Source organism: Budorcas taxicolor, chromosome 7, assembly GCF_023091745.1.
Source record: "Budorcas taxicolor isolate Tak-1 chromosome 7, Takin1.1, whole genome shotgun sequence".
NCBI classification, from domain to species: Eukaryota; Metazoa; Chordata; class Mammalia; order Artiodactyla; family Bovidae; genus Budorcas; species Budorcas taxicolor.
Genome location: NC_068916.1, coordinates 70195122 through 70211742, shown reverse-complemented (window position 1 = coordinate 70211742; position 16621 = coordinate 70195122). Strand labels below are relative to the sequence as shown.

Here is a 16621-nt window from a genome sequence, read left to right as displayed (position 1 = left end):
TGAGTTTTTCTGAGATTTAAGTGGAGGCAAGGGTCGAGGGCACAGTCTTAAGTAACGTTGAGTCACATGTGAGGCACATCTGGGCCTCACCCCTTGGAATAATGGCATCTTTGAAATGTGCCTCATCCCACCTGGTCTTTGGTCATTATCCAAGACCCTGTCTTTACTGGTCTAGTGAGTCTTTTCGCTGGGCACATGCTGTTTTTAAGTCAAGGGGGACTCTCTCTCTGGGTTCTTGAACCACACTGGGCCATGTCCACTTTACTCTCTTACACACTGGGCTGAGGGTAAATTCTGAGATCTTGTCACCTCCCTAGCTCAGTATGGGACTTGGGTAGCAAAACCGCAGATTCACTTAAGCCATGCTATGAGAGTCTGTAATTCCTAAGTCCTTCTGGGGTTTTGCTGTTGAATTCTAACAGTCTAGCCATCTCATCCCCCAACACAGATATGAGTTTGACTTCTTTCCTCAAGGACACTTGCTAATATTTAACTCTTCGGAATTACCTCAAATTCTCTTTCTCCCCTTGGTCCTGGAAAGTCTTGCCACAATTTTGTTCCATCCAGATTCTTCTTAGGCCTCTGAGTATCCCTTTACCATCTCTTTCTTGAACTGTTGTTCCATCTTTTGCCTACGAAATATTCAGCTTCCCAGTGTTCCATCTTTGGCCCACTATCTTTCTCAGTATTACCAGGTTACCTCTTTCACTCCCAAAGTTTTGACTACCTTCTCTAAGCTAATGACTCCCAAATCTTCAGTTCCAGCCCAAAATCAATGTCCAGTTGCTATATATCTCCTCTTGATCTCTCACAAGCTAATAACAACTTAAAGAAAGAAAACGAAGTCACTCAGTCGTGTCCAACTCTTTACGACCCCATGGACTGTAGCCTACCACGATCCACCGTCCATGGGATTTTCCAGGCAAGAGTATTGGAGTGAGTTGCCATTTCCTTCTCCAGAGAATCTTCCCAACCCAGGGATCGAACCTGGGTCTCCCACATTTTAGGCAGACGCTTTACCATCTGAGCCACCAGGGAAGTGGTAATAACAACTTAACTAGTCCCAAACTCTGTATATATCTTCTGGAAGCCTTTCTCCTGCATTTTTGTTTCTCTGTCCCTCTCTCATTCATTTGGTAGACATGATTATAAACTGCTAAATTTATCAAGGAAAAGTGCTTAATGCTCTGAGAATGTTTACTGGATGGGATGGGAGTGAAGGTATAACAAAAGATCCTCTCACCGAGCTATTTTTGCCACCAGCATCTGGTATCTGCACAGATCAGGAAGCTAACTATGTCACTTCCTGGCCCCAGATTTTCAGGAAAAACATGCAGAATGCATTCAGTAGGGGTGCCCACCTTGAAACAGGAGAATGTTTTATTACTGTTTAGAATTGTTGCCAATTTAGTCATTATTGCTTTCAAATACCCCATAGAAAGTACACTCCCATTTTGCCTGCCCCTGGGGCAAAACACTCCAGTTGCCCTCTCTTTACTATACCATTGAACATTTGGAGGTCTCCAACTTCCTCGCTTTATTCCCATCTATAATACCTTTCAGGTAAGAATCTAAAGCTGAGTTAGGGGCTACCTTGGTGGTCCAGTGGTTAAGAATGTGCACTCCCAGTGCTGGGGACACAGGTTCCATCCCTGATGGAGAGTCCCTGCTTGGTGCAGCTAAATAAAAAATAAAGCTGAATCACTGTGCCACTTCTCACCTCTGTGTCTTTTGTCATGCTCTCCCTTCTGCCTGAAATTCCCTCACTCCATGCACACACTTCATCTGGTTTCCCGCTATCCACTAAGCTTCAGATTAATATCATTCCCCCAGTAGGTGCCTCTGTTCCTCCAATACTGAGTTGTGTGCCCTCCTTGAATTTCCATAGCATCTTCAAAATACTACTGAATTCCTGCATTGTCCAGTTTGTTTTTGTATTACCAGGTTACCTCTTTCACTCCCAAAGATTGACTACCTTCTCTAAGCTAATGACTCCCAAATCTTGTCTAATCTGTTTTTTACTTTATCTGCCCCAACTGGTCTTCCCCCGTGGCTCAGAGGTAAAGAATCCACCTTCATTGCAAGAGACACCATAGACGTGGGTATCTCTGGGTTGAGTAGATTCCCTGGAAGAGGAAATGGTAACCACCTTCAGGATTCTTGCCAGAGGAGCCTGGAAAGCTATAGTTTGTGAAGTTGCAAAGAGTTGGACACGACTGAGCACACACGCTACCCCAATGACTCTGCCCAAATTATTCATTTTATCTCCAGAATCTAGGGAACTACTTGTCACATAGAATGCCTTCAACAAAGGTTTGCTGAAAGAGTGAAAAATAATGAAATCATTATTTTATTCATTTTTTTTCCAGTTCTTTTGAGATATAGTTGACCCACAGTACTGTGTAAGTTTAAGGTGTACAGCAAGATGATTTGACTTAAATAATCATGAAATGATAACCACAACAAGTTCAGTGAGCATCCATCATCTCACATAGATGCAAAAGAAACGAAGAAAAATTCCTTGTGATGAACACTCTTAGAATTTCTCTTAGCAACTTTAATGTAACGAGCGGTGCTCATCAAATTAATCACCTTGTGCATTATATCCCTAGTACTTAGCTTATAACAGGAAGTTTGTATCTTTTGACCACTTTCATCCAGTTTCCTTTTTCTCCCTGCCTCAAACTTGATCTCTTTTTCTGTGAGTTTATGTTTAAAGTATACTTGATCTACCACTCTATGTTAGTTTCTGATGTACAACATAGTAATTCAACATTTCTGTACCTTACAAAATGATAACCCTGATAAGTCTAGTTATCACCTGTCACCATACAAAGATAATACATGATTATTGACTATATTCCCCATGCTGTACATTTCATCCCAATGACTCATTTATTTTATAACTGGAAATTTGTGTCTCTTAATTTCACTCACCTATTTCACTAAGCCCCCTTTACACGTGTCTCCTCTGGCTACTACCTGTATGTTCTCTGTATCTATGACTCTGTTTCTGTTTTGTTATGTTTGTTCATTCGTTTTGTAGATTCCACATGGAAGTGAAATATTATATTTGTATTTTTCTGTCTTATTTTGCTTAGGATAATACCCTATGAGATTCATCCATGTTTTTCCGAATGGCAATGTTTTGTTCTCTTTTATAGCTAAGTAATATGTATATACATATATATATATATATATATATAATAGATAAAGGAGATGTGATATATATCCATTCATCTATTGGTGGATACTTAGTTTACTTTCATATCTTGGCTGTTGTGAATAATGGTGCAATGAACACAGGGAGGCATATATTTTAGAATTAGCATTTTTGTTTTCTTTGGATAAATACCCAACAGTGGAATTGCTGGATTGTATGGTGGTTCCATTTTTAATTTTTTGAGGAAACTCCAAGTGTTTTCTATACTGGCTGAGTCAACTTGCATCCCACCAACAATGTACGAGGATTCCCTTTTCTCCTCATCCTAGCCAACACTTGTTTGTTGTCTTTTTGATAATAGCCATTCTGACAGATATGAGGTGATATTTCATCATGGTTTTGATTTGCATTTTTCTGATGATAAGTGATATTGAGCATTTGGTGGTCACCTGTGTGTCTTCTTTGGAAAAAATGCCCATTCAGGTCCTCTGCCCATTTTTAAATTGAGCTGTTCGGGTTTTTTAGTATGTTGTATGAGTTATTTATACATTAATCCCTTATCAGATATATCATTTGCAAATATCTACTCCCATACAGTAGGCTGCCTTTTCAGTTTTTTCTTTTTTTTTGCTTATTTTTTTTAATATTTATTTTTATTTATTTGTTTCGCTGCAATGGGTCTTAATTGTGGCATGCAGGACCTTCAGTCTTCATTGCAGCCTGTGGGATTTTTTAGTCGCAGCATGCAACTTTAGTTGTGACATGTGGGATCTAGTTCCCTAACCAGGAGTTGAACCAGGGTCTCCTGCATTTAGAGTGTGAATCTTAGCCAGTGGATGCTCAGGGAAGTCCCTCACTTTTCTTTTTGTGGATAGCTTCCCTCACAGTGTAAAATCTTTTTAATTTGCTGCAGTCTCATATGTTTATTTTTGGTTTTTTTCACCCTTGTCTGAGGAGACATATCTAAAAAAAATATAGCCGAGGCTGCTGTCAAAGAATGTATTGCCTATATTTTCTTTTAGTTTTATGGCTTCAGGTTTTACATCTAAGTCTTCAATCCATTTTCAGTTTGTTTTTTAATTTTTTTATATATTTATGCTTTTATGTAATTACCTTTTTAATATTGATTAAGTATTAAAAGACATTTAATACTTCTAAATGCTAACTTTATGAGCTTATAATAAAGGATATTCAGTATTATTCTTGGGACGTAAGTTTTCAATCCTACAGACTACTTATTTTCATGTAAAAAAAATATTTGGAGCAGTCCCTCAGTATCTCCTTCTACTTTCTTTCCTGATGCCCTTTAGAAACCCTTCTGGGAACTTACCACACGTCTATTGAAAGCCAGGGTTGGTCTCCACCCAGGCTACCTTGATTCTGCAACGTTCACAAAGCAGAAGATGTGTTTTAGTTTTAAAGATCTGTCCTTCAGATCTCTGCAGAGCTTTTGTTTTGGCAAGACAGTTATACTCAGTGACTGAGAGTTTGGGATTCAGTGATAATTCCATTTATTTAATTCCACTAATAAATAGTGATAGAATTCAGAGCTACAGTAATGTGGAATTTTAAAAACATACTTGAAATCCTTGACAGCTGAAGCAGGAACATTTAAAATACATATGACAGGGAACCAAATTGTGAGATGTTCTCTCTGTTATCTTCACCAAAGAGATGTGTTCCGGAGATGATTCCTTATTCTAGCAGAAAAAATACAATCTGCTCCTCTCTTCCCATTGCTGCCATTTATAAACTGTCAGGTCCTACAGAGTTTTTTCTTCCATCTCTCTCATAACTGTCTCTTTCATTTTAACTATAGCAGCCTAGTGAATGTTCTGTAACTTCATACCATATAATTTGCAGCAATTCTTTAAATAGTATTCTAGAGTTGAAATGTCAAAAAGGGCCAGTACTCTGGTAAATATATCACAACCAACTCTCTGGAGAAAGAAGCTTTCTTTATAGCACTTGCCAGTTTTCATGGTTTAAATACTCCTACCAAGGCAGATTTCAGACCATTAACTTGGTGTCACTGAATGATGAATTAGGGAGAGGTGCACACAATCAGCTTTTATGAGCCTGAGCATGGTGCTGCAGGTTAGCTCCAGCTCGCTGCTGGCTGGAAGACTGATTTTGCTCGAGCACCATTTAAATCAAGCTGCTCTCAGATTTAGGAATCTACCTGAGCCTCTGCTGCTTACCATGGAAACAGCAAGCATGATCTGTCCACAAATATTATGCTAGGACACTTGATTGAAGACTGGATTAGCCATTTGAATGATCTCCCTGCTTCTGTTGCAGGAAGAGGGACCCCTTCCAGGGCCCGAAACTGGGCTCTTGTCTAACACGCGGAAATGAATTGTGAGGAGACACATGTGCTGACAAAGCAAGAGATTTTATTGGGAAAGGGCACCCGGGTGGAGAGCAGTAGGGTAAGGGAACCCAGGAGAACTGCTCTGCTGCTTGGCTCACACTCTCAGGTTTTATGGTGATGGGATTAGTCTCCGGGTGGTCTTTGGCCAATCATTCTAATTCAGAGTCTTTCCTGGTGGCACACGCATAGCTCAGCCAAGATGGATGCTAGTGAGAGGGATTCCGGAAGTGAACGGACATGCAGTGTCTCCTTTAGACCTTTCCGGAACTCTTCTGGTTGGTGGTGGCTTATTAGTTCCGTATTCCTTATCAGGATCTCCTGTCATAAAACAGCTCATGCAAATGGTTACTATGGTGCCTGGCCAGGGTGGGCGGTTTCAATCAGTGTGCTTCCCCCAACATTTCCACTCTGGCTATAATTCTTCTCCATGCAGCACCCAGAATCTTCTTTTAAAAATCTGCTTTGGGGACTTCCCAGATGGTCCAGTGGCTAGGGCTTCTCATTCCCAGAGCAAGGGGCCCCGGTTCAATCCCTGATCAGGGAACTAGATCCTGCATGACCTGCCACAGCCAAATAAATATATATATTTTAAAATCCTTAATTTGATTGTGTCACCTGCAGGGAGGCAATGTTATGCCACACTAGGCACTTTGTCAGCAGTGTCTCATGGAGCAATGCAGTGCCCATACTCAGGACCTACCATCTCTCTTTAAAATCCTCAGTGGTTTTCTGTAACACTGAAGAACTTGTGTCATATTTGTATTTGTATAATAGATGACACAGTATGACCTCATGGGGGTTGTATGATCAGACCCAAGCTTCCTCTCCATCCAACCCTATCGTGTGCTACTCTCCCTTTGATTCCTTTTGTTCCAGGTATACACTGGACTCCTTCAGTTCCTCTACCGTATGAGCTCTTTCCAGGATCCTACCTGGAACTCTTCTCTTCTCTCCCTTGTACTTCCCTTGGTAATGCCTTTTTCTGTCTTAGAAAAGCTTCCTTAAACCCCTAATCAAAATTAAGTCCCTTCAGTTATCCCTTTCATGGCATCATATTCTTTGCCTTCAAGGTACTATAGTGGGTACTGTCAGTATGAGTTTTTGGTGGCAGTTTTTATGTCTGGAAAAGTTTAGCAATGATTAGTTTGGCTTTAAAATTTAATACTCTGCCAAATATTATAATATCAAGAATCTATTCATTCTTAAGTCTGTTGACTTAAGAAAAATGCACAACCTAAAAGTTGAGAGTTACGTTTTATTTGGAGACCTACCTGAGAACTACAGGCTGGGTTGACAGCCTCTCAGGTAACTCTGAGGAATAATTCAGAAGACATAAGGGAGGAGCCAAGGTATATAGGAATTTTGACTGGAAAAAATGAAATAGTTGTCAAACATCAAAAAATTGCTGCTAATCTTAAAAAACCTCCAGACATTCAAAAAGTTAGTGATGTATGGGAAGATGCAAGAGTCTGAGCTCAGTGAAATCATTCCTTAGATACTTAGATATGCATCCTAACTATCTTGGGCTGGTATCCTGTTTATCTCCATCCTGACTTTCCCTCAGGGCATATCAGAGGCAACTACAGTGACTAATGGCTTGACAGTGACAGCATTTGTAGTTTACTAGAATGGCAGACAATATTTTTTATCCACAAGCCTCTGAATCCAAAATAAAAATTACATTGTTCTCTTTATAAGTAGATAACACATTTCACTTTTAAGGAGACCTTCATTAATGCATGAGGCTATTTACAAACTTAATTTTAGTTTCTTAAACATTTAAAATTGCACTTATAAATCTAATGTAATTGTCTTTAAGTCATTCAATTGTCTAACAAAAATAATTTAAGTAACTGTAATATATTAAACACATAAATATGGCGAATATTAGATTCTCTTAAATATGTCAATACTATCTTTAACTTCAGTAAAATATTCTAATTAATTGGACTTAAAATCGCAAATCAAGTGATTGTTCAATTTATAGTATAAATTGAAATCACAAGGCAATTCTGTTTAATTCTCCAAAACAAGCACTCCAAACAACAACCTGCTGCTGCTGCTAAGTCGCTTCAGTCGTGTCCAACTCTGTGCGATCCCAGAGACGGCAACAAGCATACCTCTATTATTCCTCTACTTAAAGATCCCCTGGAGAAGGAAATGGCAACCCAGTCCAATATTCTTGCCTGGAAAATCCCATGGACTGGGGAGCCTGGCAGGCTCCCCAGTCCATGGGGTCACAAGAGTAGGACACGACTTAGTGACTAACCCACCACCACAAATATATCAATATTATAAGTTTGAATTAGTTATCATCATTTACTCCATTATCTGTAATCTCAATTGTAAATCTTCTGGGAGTTAAAATGGACAGATGAAGCAGACAGTGATATTAAACCAAACAACTTGGGGTTATCTTTCAGGCAGATGGCAATGAGGATACACATTGACATGTGATTTGGTTGAAGCTTAGTATTTTGTGTTCTCTCAACACACTAAGGCCTGTTTGTTCATTATAACAGAAATTCCATAGCCAGAAAGGGTCCCATATTTACTGCCCTGCTGCTGCTGCTGCTGCTGCTAAATCACTTCAGTCATCTCCGACTCTGTGCGACCCCATAGAAAGCAGCCCACTAATTCTAGTCAAATTCACATCTATAATCCCTCACCTAGGTTGTTTAACTTTATGACTGGATTTATTTAATCTCTTAAATTATCTTCTAAGTTAAATTATCTCTAAGTTAGCTTATTCTTCCAATACGTGAATTTTCACGTATCTCTTATTTTCTATAGCCCTGTTTAATGACAGAGATGGATCTGAAGCTACAAACTCAGTTCTGCAAAAACTGTTACTTTTAAAACATATAACTCATCTTAATTAATAATTTGCACCTCCATTCAACCAGAAATTAAAAACAATATTAGAATTGGTACTCACTCTCATTTTCTTCCTGGGGTCCCAGGATACTTAGTGCCGTGACATTAGGGGAGAGGGAGTACGGTTCTTGATTGCCATTCATTCAAGCTGATGTCTGCTGTGAAGTCCCTTGTCCCCTCAGTTTCCTAGTGACAGCCTATGCTGGCCTCTTCTGTCACCTTCTGACTCTCATCTGTAGGACCCTCCAGGTACAGGTCTGCCTCCTGCTTCCATTTATCTCTTAGGCCGGGGGCAATCCATACTGCTGAGCTTTGGACAACTCTATATGTTTTATAATACAAAATATATATATTTGGTTTTTGTTCCTGGTTCCTGGCACAGAATTCCTAAAACCCTGGGAACTTACGATAGGAATGTCTTTAAAAAAACCCAAAACATTATTTATTTGTACTTCTGGCTGCCCTTGGTCTTGGTTGCTGCTCTCAGGCTTTCTCTAATTGCGTCTGGGGGAAGGAGGGGGCACTATTCTTTATTGCAGTGTGAGAACTTCTCATTGTGGTGGCTTCTCTTGTGGAGAATGAACTGTAAAGCATGGGCTTCAGTAATTGTGGAGCACCAGCTTCTTGTCTCACAGCATATGGGATCCTCCCAGGTTTGAACTGTGTCCCCAGCATTGGCAGGCAGACTCCCAATCACTGGACCACCAGGGGAGTCTAATAATGTCTATTGTTATTCATAACAAACCCCTTTCATTTAAACCTGAATTTATGCTAATGAGGTGATTCTTCAGTTCTCAGATAGCTTCAGGGTGGGGGCTGGTCACTAGAGGTACCAACCAGAATTGCTTGTCTCCCACATTGCAGTCAGACTCTTTACTGACTGAGCTGTGAGGGAAGCCCAACAACATGATTAGAAGGTTGGAACTTCCAGCCACACCTCCACCTTGGGGAGGGGAAAGGGGCTGTAGATTGAGTTCAGTCACCAATGGCCAGTGATTTTACCAATCATGGCTATGTAATAAAGCTTTAATAAAATCTTCAGAACAGTGAAGTTTCGGGCTCTTCCACATTGGGAACAAGTATATCAATCTGTTAGGAGGATGGTGTACCCACGGAGGATATGGAAACTATCTACACTCCCTACCCACTTGCCTTGTGTATCTCTTTAATTTGCCTATTTCAGAGTTTTAGCTTCATAATAAAACTGTAATAATAGATATAGCACTTTCCTGAGTTCCATGAGTTGTTCTAGTGAATTATTGAACCTAAGGGAGGGGAATTGTGGGAACTCCCAAATGTGTAGTCAGCTAGGCAGATGCGAGCAGCTTGGGGATCCTGCTTATGACTGACATGCAAAGTAGAGGCATTTTTGTGGGACTGAGCCACAAACTCTCTTAACTTGTGTGCTGGCACTACTTCCATGTAATAGGATCAAAACTGGTTGAATTGTTGAACACCCTTGTTGGTATCAGAGAATTAGAGAATTGGTTGTTGTTGGAAAATGATAGACTTCCTGTCAGCAAAACAATACCAAGCTTTTTTAGAATTTTACTCCTCTGTGCCCTGGATCACTTTACACTTTCTTTACCAGAGAGAAGCACTAGTGACTCTGTGGGGCTTCAAAGGTCAAGTGCCTAGACCTACCACAAATCCATTTTTACTACGAGGCTGGTCGGCTTGCTGGGCTACATGTGAGAAGCGAGCTCCATTCTCTGCTTTCATGCACCACAGGCCTATCTTGGATTCCTGTCATTCACTGGAGCGTGGCCTGGCAGTGAAAGAGGATAGAGGCTCCCAGAGGTCCAGCAGCACCTAAGCTCTAATTACCTCCCTTCTGACGCTCCTCTTCTCCAACCTGGAAATGTGCTAGTCTCTGGGCCAGGAAGATTTGCTCTGACTCATCAGGTACTTTCCAAAAGTTCTCTTCATGCCAGAGTTACATTCTGTACCTCCTGAAGTCTGGGATTTTAAAGTCAAGAGCTGGAGCAAGATTCCTATTAGTTATTTATTGGGTTCTGCTGTGTTGTACTTTTCTGAGTCATTACATACAGAATACTAAGCTGAGTGAATGAGTAAGGGCCAGAGGGGGACAGCAAATACTGGAAGCAGAAACCACATTAATTCATGTTATGAGAATATTAACCCAGTATACACTTTGGTTGGAGAAGGAAATGGCAACCCACTCCAGTATTCTTGCCTGGAGAATCCCATGGACAAAGGAGCCTGGTGGGATACAGTCCATGGGATTGCAAAGAGTCGGACATGACTAAGTGACTAACACACATACACTTTGGTAGTTTGCTTGGCAATTGCAGATGTTTATGGAATGTTATTATTTAATGTCCTTCCACTAGATTGTAAATACCAGGGGAGCAGAGAGTATATCTCTCTTGCTCATATTGTATGAAAAGCACCTAGATTGTACTTAGCACCCAGTAAAAACTTGATAAATATCTGTTGAAGGTATAAATGGATTTAAAGTTCTTAAGTTGACATTCAATATTTTTAACCAAATAATGATGACTCCCTGCTCTGATAAACTAATTTTACTCTGGTATTGACCAAGTTTCCACATCACCTGAATTAGTATAGTTACTGGCCTCTGTCCCTTATTCAAGACTGGATCATCTTGTTGAATATATTCTTTGCTAAGTGTCTTTTCTCCTCTCTAATAATTTATCATCTCTACTTTCAGACTGTGTCTTAAAACTGACCTCCGAACAGCCTTCCATGATTGACTTTACTTGTGTGTTCACTCATTTTCATTCATTCATCTATTAAAAATATATACAGAACAATTGTTATGTATTGGATACTCTAGGCATTGAGGGAATAACTGTAATTAAGACAGAAGTCTCTGCTCAAATAAACGAATACATAAATAAGGTATTTTAAAACAGTGACAAATGCTATTAAAACACAAACATAGGGCAGTGTGATAGAAAGTGGTTGGGGAACAACATTAAGTAAGGGTTCAGAAAAGGAATCTGAGTTGAGACCTGCATAATAAGAAGATGTGAGGGTGGAGCATTTATGACAGCATTTCCAGCTTGAAGACAAACAGGTACAAAGGACGGTACAGGCACAAGGTTAGGGTATTCTGGGAAAAGCAGAAGTGAGGTCATCTCCAGAGCTATGGGAGCAAAAAAGAGAGTGGTAGGAGTGAAGGCAGAGAGGTGAACAGAGCCAGATCAAGCAGGGACTTGTAGGCTAAGAACAAGAGTATGCATTTTATTCTAAATGTAAGCAGGGACTTTGAAGGCTTTGAAACTGGGTGTGTCATTCTGATTTATGTTTCAAAAAACTCATTTAGCTGCTGGGTTACAGATAAACTACAAAAGAGAAAGCAGAAAGACCAGGTGGAAGGTAATTGCGGTAACTTGAGAGATGATGATAACTCAGTGTGAACTAGGATGGTAGTGAAAATGGAGAGAAATGGTCAGATTGCGGATTTATTGATTTATTAATTGGCTCACTGATGGATTTGTTGGGGGTGGGAATAGAGGCAATGATGGATGAAAAAAAAGAGCAGAATCAAATTTGATTTCTATACATTTTAGTTTGAGCAACTGGGTGTTGGTGGTACCATATACAATACTAAGGTGTGGAAACAGGGAAGGAAAGGTTAAGGTGGTAGTTTAAGTTTAAGGGGTATTCTGTTTAGTTCACGTCCAGACGTTTATCGACATCTAGTTGCAGATATGAAATATGTAGTTGAATATGTAATCCAGGAGCCCAGTGAAAAACCAGAGTATAGAGTGGTCAAGAGAGTAGATTTTGGATCCAGTTTGCTGCTGCTGCTGCTGCTAAGTTGCTTCAGTTGTGTCTGACTCTGTGTGACCTCACAGACGACAGGCCACCAGGCTCCACTGTCCCTAGGATTCTCCAGGCAAGAACACTGGAGTGGGTTGCCTTTTCCTTCTCCAATACATGACAGTGAAAAGTGAAAGTGCAGTCGCTCAGTAATTAAGTTGGACTCAGTTTACCCAGTTTCAAATCCTGGCTCCACTTCACTATGAGGGCTTGAACAATTTACTTAACTTCTTTGTGCTTCAGTTTGTTCATCTGTGAATTAGGGATAAAAACAGTGCTCAGCCTGTAAGCTTGTTGTAAGAATTAAATGAGTTAATACATACAAAGCACTCTCTACGTGGCCTGGCACATGGTAAGTATTCAATGAGTGTTAGTTACCATTATCAGTGTGTGGCTAGGATTTGGGTGTAGGTGAGGACTGGAGCATAAATTTTGGAAGTCATCAGTGAAATTTCAAAATCATGATACTATTAGATGGTTTTCCCTCAGGAGATAGTGGGTTTAGAGAAGGCCTGAGGACCCTGAGCCAAACCTTGGGTGGTTGCAACATTTAGAGGGAAGGCAGGGAAAACAAAGGAGCTACCAAAGAAGAGAGAGAAGGAGCCAGCCAGGAAGCAGGAAGAAAGCCAGCAATGAGCCATCACAGAAACTGTACTGTGTTGAATAATGTATTTCCTGCTCCCTGGCCCCTACCCCCTGGATTCATGTCTACCTGGAATCTCAGAATGTGATTATATTTGGAAATAAGGTTTTTGCACATATAATTCCTTAAATTCAGATGACATCATTACTGGGTTATGGTGTACCCTGGGTCTAAAGACTGATATTCTGTATGGATGCCCTGTGATGACGGATGAATCATCTATAAACCAGGGGACACCAAGGATTTCTGGGAACTGCCAGAAGCTAGAAAGAAGTAGCCTATGAGTCTTCCCTAGAGCCTTCAGAGGGAGCATAGCCCTCTTAGTACCTTGATTTTAGACTCTTAGCTTCCTAAACTTAGAAATAAATTTTTGTTGTTTCAGTTCAGTTCAGTCGGTCAGTCAAGTCCTACTCTTTGCGTCCCCATGAACCGCAGCACGCCAGGCCTCCCTGTCCATCACCAACTCCCGGAGTCCACCCAAACCCATGTCCACTGAGTCGGTGATGCCATCCAACCATCTCATCCTCTGTCATCCCCTTCTCCTCCTGCCCTCAATCTTTCCCAACATCAAGGTCTTTTCCAATGAGTCAGCTCTTCACATAAGGTGGCCAAAGTACTGGAGTTTCAGCTTCAACATCAGTCCTTCCAATGAACACCCAGGACTGATTTCCTTTAGGATGGGCTGGTTGGATCTCCTTGCAGTCCAAGGGACTCTCAAGAGTTTTCTCCAACACCGCAGTTCAAAAGTATCAGTTCTTCAGGACTCAGCTTTCTTTATAGTCCAACTGTAACATCCATACATGACCACAGGAAAAACCATAGCCTTGACTAGACAGACCTGTGTTGACAAAGTAATATCTCTGCTTTTTAATAAGCTGTCTAGGTTGGTCATAACTTTCCTTCCAATTTCATGGCTTCTTTTAATTTCATGGCTGCAATCACCATCTGCAATGATTTTGGAGCCCCCAACAATAAAGTCAGCCACTGTTTTCACTGTTCCCCATCTATTTCCCATGAAGTGATGGGACCAGATGCCATGATCTTCGTGTTCTGAATGTTGAGCTTTAAACCAACTTTTTCACTCTCCTCTTTCACTTTCAGCAAGAGACTCTAGTTCTTCTTCACCTTCTGCCATAAGGGTGGTGTCATCTGCATATCTGAGGTTATTGATGTTTCTCCCGGCAATCTTGATTCCAGCTTCTGTTTCTTCTAGTCCAGCGTTTCTCATGATGTACTCTGCATAGAAGTTAAATAAGCAGAGTGACAATATACAGCCTTGACGTACTCTTTTTCCTATTTGAAACCAGTCTGTTGTTCCATGTCCAGTTCTAACTGTTGCTTCCTGACCTGCATATAGGTTTCTCAAGAGGCAGGTCAGGTGGTCTGGTATTCCCATCTCTTGAAGAATTATCCACAGATTATTGTGATCCACACAGTCAAAGGCTTTGGCATAGTCAATAAAGCAGAAATAGATATTTTTTCTGGAACTCTCTTGCTTTTTTGATGATCCAGCGGATGTTGGCAATTTGATCTCTGGTTCCTCTGCCTTTTCTAAAACTAGCTTGAACATCTGGAAGTTCACAGTTCCATATTGCTGAAGCCTGGCTTGGAGAATTTTGAGCATTACTTTACTAGCATGTGAGATGAGTGCAATTGTGCGGTAGTTTGAGCATTTTTTGGCATTGCCTTTGGGATTGGAATGAAAACTGACCTTTTCCAGTCCTGTGGCCACTGCTGAGTTTTCCAAATTTGCTGGCATATTGAGTGCAGCACTTTCACAGCATCATCATTTAGGATTTGAAGTAGCTCAACTTGAATTCCATCACTTCCACTAGCTTTGTTCGTAGTGATGCTTTCTAAGGCCCACTTGACTTCACATTCCAGGTTGTTGTTTAAGCCACCCAATTTGTGGTAATTTGTTACAGCAGGCCTAGGAATTCAATACAGAAAACAAGAAATGGAAGTGTTTTATGAAGGAGGTTTAATGGACCCATGGTATGCTGGCTGAGAAGGAGACTAGGGTGAGGACTGGCAAGACTTTGATGACCTTTCTGGGAACAGTTTCAGCTGAATATTCAGGATAGAATTCTTATTAGAGTGAATCAGGGCCGGGGGGAGGGAGAATGGGGAGGAAGGAAGTTGAGGCAGTGGCTATAGACAAATTTTCACAACATGTTCAGAGTGTGGAGGATGGTTGTGGGGTAGAAAGTGAGGGGAACATTTTTTTTTTAATGATTACCATCCTAAATATGTTTATATGCTAGTGGCAGTCATCTAGTAGGGAGAAAAGTTGATGGTACAAAGGAGAAGGGGAATTACTGCAGATTCAGGTCTTTGAGAAAGCCAGAGAGGCTGAAATTCAGATCACCCAGTGGAGGATCTGGTCTTTGATAGAAGAAGGGGACTTTCTCCTACTGTACAAGAAGGAAGCCCCAGAATATCATTCTAAATACTGTTAGATTCCTGGTGGATGGATGGAGAATTTGACAGACTGCTTGTATTTTCTCAGCTACTCACTCACCTAAAAGTGAGTGGAGGAGAGAGGATGGGTGGTATTGGAGGTTGGAGTAGAAAGTAGAGTAAACCACTCTTGGGAATGGAGAACAAACTCATCAGGACAATGCAATGGGTTTGTGGAGCAGTGCTGAGGCCTAAGCTCTGAGATTTGTGATCAGTTGTGTGGTTTATCCAGCCATATCAGCCTTGCAGGTTCAGGGCAGATAGAGGGGAAAGAAAGTTAAGGACATTTACAAGCAAGACATTTAAATGATAGACTGTAGAATCTGTGGGCTTCCCAGGTGGCTCAGTGGTAAAGAATCTGCCTGGCAAGCAGGGGACATGGGTTTGGTCAATGAGTCAGGAAGATTCCCTAGAAAATGAAATGGCAACCCATTCTGGTATTCTTGGCTGGGAAATCCCATGGACAGAGAAGCCTGGAAGACTATAGTCCATGGGATTGCAAAAGAGTTGTACATGACTTAGAGACTACGCAACAACAACAATAGAATCTATGGTGGGTAAAGAGAGATGTAAAGACCTAAGAGGGATATGTAAAGAATTGGTAGGTTCAGTGAATTGGAAGCTTGGTACTGAGAAGAACATGAGTGTGGGCACTATAAAAAACAGAATCAGTATATTTGTAGGAGAGACCAGAGAGAAAGATGCTCAAAATAAAAATTTTAGAAGTTGATGTTAAAAGATAGTTTGAGAGGTAACTATGGACATAGGTGGGTTGGAGGAAAAGATCGTTTAAGTGAGAGGGTTGAACTAGGAGATTGGGGAGAGAAGAATGGGAAACAATTGCTGAATCTGTACAGGATTTCCTTTGGGGTGATGAAAATGTTCTGGAACTAGGGAGAGATTAGTTGTACAACATGGTGAATGTACTACATGTCACTGAATTTTTTACTTTAAAATAATTGATTTTATTGTATGTAAATTTCACCTCAATAATAATAAAGAAAGAATAAAAAACACATGGATTTTCTACGTGGTTGCTGAAGTCACCAAGAATGAGGACACAAGCAGAGATAGAGAACTCAGTGAGCCAGGTAGAAGGTTATTAGTGACCTGGGGAGGGTGGCTAAGCATGAAGTCATACCACGCCCACTGTTGCAACAGTGTGTCATCCTGTAAATTTGTTTCTGGCTTGCTCCATGTTCACCCAACCAGATTTTAAAAGACTTAACTGTATACAGTATGCTAAACAGAAGGGAATGAAGGTGAGAGGGTAAAAGAAAAATAAACATTG

General features: G+C 40.7%; 1 non-coding gene across 1 annotated transcript; it reads right to left on the bottom strand.

Annotated features, from left to right (window-relative positions):
* Positions 1–966: 966 nt before the first annotated feature.
* Positions 967–1038, bottom strand: TRNAF-AAA (transfer RNA phenylalanine (anticodon AAA)). Its single transcript has one exon. It is a non-coding gene; the product is annotated as a tRNA-Phe (tRNA).
* Between the last annotated feature and the right edge of the window lie 15583 nt (positions 1039–16621).